Below are 5324 nucleotides of genomic sequence, written 5' to 3'. Positions count from 1 at the left end.
TATCTTGGAAACTGTGCTAGCTAACTTTCTTTTTTTTTTTTACATAAAACTGCATTTTCTTTATTTTTGCATACTTTTAATTTCGGAACAAAATAAAACAAACAAAAAAACCCACAATATACAATACCCAACCCTGCTATTCTGTGTGAGGGGATTTTCCTGCCTTAAGGCACAGGACAGGGTAAGAGATCCTCTAGCATGAGCAGAGAGCCAGGTAGGTCAGGGTCAGTCAAGGCTGCTGGGGGAGCACAGGGAAACTATACTGATGACATGGTCTTCCCAAGGCATCTCTAATCTACTTCTTCCATGTGGGAGGCATCCTCATCACCCTCAAGTGGGGAGATCTCATCAAGAACAACAACACTGGGCTCCTCTGCTGTCACCTCATCTTCATCAATGCCCAGGCCTAGTTTGATCATGCGGTAGATGCGGTTGGAGTAAGTCTGGGAATCCTCAAGTGAGAAGCCAGAGGAGAGCAGAGCAGTTGCAAACAGCAGCACCACAAGGTCCTTAACAGCTTTGTCATTCTTGTCAGCCTCAGCCTTCTGCTTCAGGATCTCCACAATGGGGTAGTCAGTGTTGATCTCTAGGTGCTTTTTGGCCATCATGTAACCCATTGTAGAGAGTCGTCTCGAAGTGCCTGGGCCTTTATAATCCTCTCCATGTTGGCTTCTTCTTCATGAGCTTGCAAAGATTCTCAAACTTTGCCTTGCTCTTCTCCATCTTCTTCTTCTCTTCCTCATCCTCTGGTAGCTCCAGGCCCTCCTTAGTCACTGAGATCAGGCTCTTTCCATCAAACTCCTTGAGCTGCTGCAAGCAGTATTCATCAATAGGCTCAGTCATGTACACTACCTCAAAGACCCGCTTCTGCACACGTTCCACAAAGGCAGAGTTGGCCACCTGCTCTTTGCTCTCACCAGTGATATAGTAGTTGGACTTCTGTGTCTCCTTCATGTGCGACACATACACTGACAGGGAGGTCATCTCATCTCCAGACTGAGAGGTGTGATAGCAGAGAGGCACCAACAGTTAGTAGAATCTTCATGGATCCCAAGCTTTAAATTCTTGGAGAAGGCCTCATAGAATTTCTTGTAGTTCTCGTTGTCTTCAGCCAACTCAGAGAAGAGCTTGAGGCACTTCTTCACGATGTTCTTGCAGATGACTTTCAGGATCTTGCTCTGCTGCAGCATTTCTCGGGAGATCTTCAAGTGCAGGTCCTCAGAGTCAACCATGCCGCCGATGAAGTTGAGGTACTCAGGTATTAGCTCATCACAGCCTTCCATGATGAACACATAGTGAACATATAGTTTGATGTTGTTCTTCTTGTTTTCAAAAAGGTCAAAGGGAGCTCATCAAGGAATTAAGACAATGCTCTGAATTCCAACTGACCTTCCACAATGAAGTGCTTGACTGCCAAGTAGTCCTTTCAATCATTGGTGAGACTCTTATAGAATTCACCATACTCCTCTAGAGTGATGTCAACAGGGTTTCTGCTCCAAATGGGCTTAGCCTTATTCAGCTCTTCCTGATCAATATATTTCTCTTTAATTTTCTTTGCTTTCTCTTTCTTATCTTTGCCACTGTCATCCTCCTCATCCAATCCCACATCATCAGTCTTAGCCTTCTCCTAGTCATTCTTATCTTCCTCCTCTTTCTCACCCTTCTCTTCCTCTGCCTCATCATCACTGATCTCCTTCTCTCCTTCCTTTTCCAGATATAGGGTGATAGGATAGCCTATGAGCTGTGAGTGCTTCTTCACCACTTCCTTGACCCTCCTCTCCTCCAGGTATTCTGTCTGGCTTCCTTGAGATGCACGATCACTTTGGTGCCCCGGCCAATGGGCTCACTGTGGTCGGCACCCACTGTGAAGGACTCACCAGTAGAGGACTCCCAGGCATACTGTTTGTTGTCATTGTGCTTTGTGATCACAACCACTTTCTCTGCCACCAGATAGGCTCAGTAGAACCCAACTCCAAACTGCCCAATCATGGAAATGTCTGTACCAGCCTGCAGAGCCTCCATGAAAACCTTTGTGCCAGACTTAGGAATGGTTCCCAAGTTATTTATGAGGTCAACCTTGGTCAGGCCAATGACTGTGTCCACCAAAGTCAGCATATGCTCCTGAGGGTTGAGGATGATGTCAGTTTTCACCTCTTTAACGCTGTCCAACTTGGAAGAATCTGTCAGGCTCTCATAGTGAATCTTTTCCACGTCATCAGAAGCATTGGAGATCAGCTATCGAAGGAAAATTTCCTTGTTCAAATAAAAAGTATCCATGATTAAGAACATGAGTGAGCAATTTCTGCCTGGAAGGCAAAGGTCTCCATCTCTTCCTCTCCATGGTGCACTTACTCAGGCATCTTGACAGAAAAGCCTTGTAGTAGCACAGAGCAGGGTGGGCACAGAGCACGTACGACCAACCTAGGCTGTGTGGGGGAGACTAGAGAGAGCAGCTAGCTAACTTTCATAGGGCTGAATGATATTTTACAAGCTTGAAGTGGGGGTTGTGGAGATATTGATAGTATTATCCTGTGCAGTACCCCTGTATGCTACAATAGTGACCTGCCACAGAAGATTTGCCCACTGAAAAAAAATAGTGGCATGGTTGTTATGGTAGAAACTAAAATCTTTCTTAATTAGATTTGAGGCCTGTTCCACAAGAGGGAATTCAAGCCTACTATTGTAAATATGTTCAAAACCCTGGCTAGGGAAACATCTTACTAATGTTACTTTTCTAAATGGGCATATTCTCAAAATGCCTTCTAAATATTTCTATTAATATCCATAGATTTGTGCTTCTTATTGCAGTGGGTAGTTGGTTAATTCATAAATGGCCTACAGTTTAAAATGCTGACAATAAGCAACTGTGAGTACTCAGCCATAGATGGATCGCTGTGCCAAAACCTCACAAAGACTTGGGGAACATCACAAAAAATGGGGGCCGAAAGAATAAGAACCAAAGGACGAAAAGGAGAGCTATAACATGCTGTCCTAGGATACAACATGGCTACTGTGCACATGAAAATACAGCAGATACAGTTAGCTTTACAAGATCTGTGTATGATCAAACCAGATGAACATTTAAGTATGAGTTTGGATGATCTCTCAGGGTCTAACCTGAAGGGAAGGGAAAAATCATTTTTCTTTAGGAATATAGACATTGTTATATTTCCTATCCCTTAGTGAATGACTCTACACATGCATAAGAGCATAGTAATTGGATTCAGTGGGTTAAAAAATAGACAATTATATTGTTATAATAGCTATCGTACAAATGCACAATTGCAAACAGAGAGCATAAAGTTTGGGGGGAGATGTAGGGAATGAGTGAAAGGTTTATATTAATCAGATATATTGTGTAATGTACAGAATTTTCAAAGAATAAATACCATTTTTAATTTGCAGGGAAAAAAACTAACAACAAATGAGCATATAAGTTTAACAAATGGGCATGAAATTAGCAAATAACAATGTATTGTAGACAAATATGGGGGAAAACATTTAGGGGTCACAATTGGATATCAGTATCTAGTTCTAAATCAAATTCTTAAACTTTCTGTGTTCATTATTACTAATCAAAATATGGAGTTAATAATATCACACACTTTACAGTGTTATTGACTGAATTGCATGAGACAGATATATAGAATGCACTCAGTCACCATTAGGTATACATTTGCTGAAAAAACAATTATCATACTTTCAAAAATAATTTTTATCAATTAATTAAACTTATTCATTTATTTTACATCCTCACCGCAGGTTCCCCTTTTTTATCTCCTCCAATTCTCTTTCCCTACCTCCCTGCATCCCAATCCATTACTCCTCTTTTTCTGTTCAGAAAGGGGGAGGCCTCCTGTAGGTGTCAACAAAGAATGGCATATCAGGTTGAGGTAGGACTAAGCTCCTTTCCTTGTACTGAGACTGGGCAAGGCAATCCAATATGAGGAATAGTCAGCAAACACTTCTCAGTAGAAAGAATTACCGGGGAGTTTATGGATGGCTAGTGGGAAAACGTGCTTACCAATAATCCTAAGAATCTGAGTCCTATTTCCGGGACCTGAATGGTGGAGATGAGAAGCAACTCCTACAAGTTGTCCTCTAACTTCCACATATGCACTGTTACTCAAGTGCGCGCGCGCACACACACACACACACAAACTAAATGATATATATATATATATATATATATATATATATATATATATATATATATATTGATTTTCGAGACAGGGTTTCTCCATAGCTTTTGGTTCTTGTCCTGGAACTAGCTCTTGTAGACCAGGCTGGCCTCGAACTCACAGAGATCCGCCTGCCTATGCCTCCCGAGTGCTGGAATTAAAGGCATGCGCCACCACCGCCCGGCTCTAAATGATATTTTTAAAAGAAATGTCTAGAGTCCTGATAGTGGGAAATATCAACATTTATGCTATTCTTAGATGAGTAAGGACTTACTAAGTCTACAATAATAATGTAAGGAAGGTTGGAGTATTTAATTTATATGTTTGGATACATAATCTTAAATTCAACACTTTTAATAATCAAGTGTGAGGATCAAAATTGGTGAATTAAAATGTAATTTCAATAATCTTTAAACCAGACAATGCTAGAATTTTATAAAAACATTGTTAGTCAATTAAAAAATTTCTATGCAGCAATTGAAAATGATCAGTCTCTGAGCCTACACATTTTAGAACAAACACAAAAAGGAAGGCATTAAACACACTAAGCACACTTATCATAAATTAAATAGGTTGAATTTGAAAGACTAGGAATTTGTCAAAAGAAAAACATAAAATTCAGTTCCATAAGCATTGTCTTCACCATTCTTTGTTCCATTAGTTGTTCATGGCGCCCTTTGTTTATATCCACTTGCTGACTAGGACCAAGGCTCTTTTAGAGAGGAGGTCTCAATGGTCTTGTTCAAAGCAACTCTCTCTGCATAGTTAAACAAGCATTTATACTGTATAATCCAATTTCGTCTCCCTCAGTACTACTGTTGAGTTTCAAGAGCTCTTAGTTTCAAAAATAACACTTTGAACTTCAAGTTGAAAACTTCGTTGCAAGCAGGAGATACAGAGAATTGGAAAACAATAATTATTAAATCAAAACAATTAAATGGTATTCATGAATATATTCTAGTATTCTGCTTTTCATTGCTATGTCAAAATACCAAAATCAAGAAAATCTGTTAAAAATATAGTTCATTCTGCTCATACCTTTGAAGGTGAAAGTGAAGCTCAACACCCCATCATTTTGACTTCTGCTGAGAACTCATGGTGGATGGCATCACAACAATAGGAGCTGTGTGAATGAAAGATTCA

General features: G+C 40.2%; 1 pseudogene; it reads right to left on the bottom strand.

Moving 5' to 3' along the window:
• Nucleotides 1–290: 290 nt before the first annotated feature.
• Nucleotides 291–2360, bottom strand: LOC121459024 (annotated as a pseudogene).
• Nucleotides 2361–5324: the final 2964 nt, after the last annotated feature.

This window comes from Microtus oregoni, unplaced genomic scaffold, assembly GCF_018167655.1.
Source record: "Microtus oregoni isolate MIOR12 unplaced genomic scaffold, Mior012 000018F_ref0000195, whole genome shotgun sequence".
Taxonomy (NCBI): Eukaryota; Metazoa; Chordata; class Mammalia; order Rodentia; family Cricetidae; genus Microtus; species Microtus oregoni.
The sequence above is the reverse complement of the archived record's forward strand: the minus strand, read 5'-3'. Positions and strand labels throughout refer to the sequence as shown.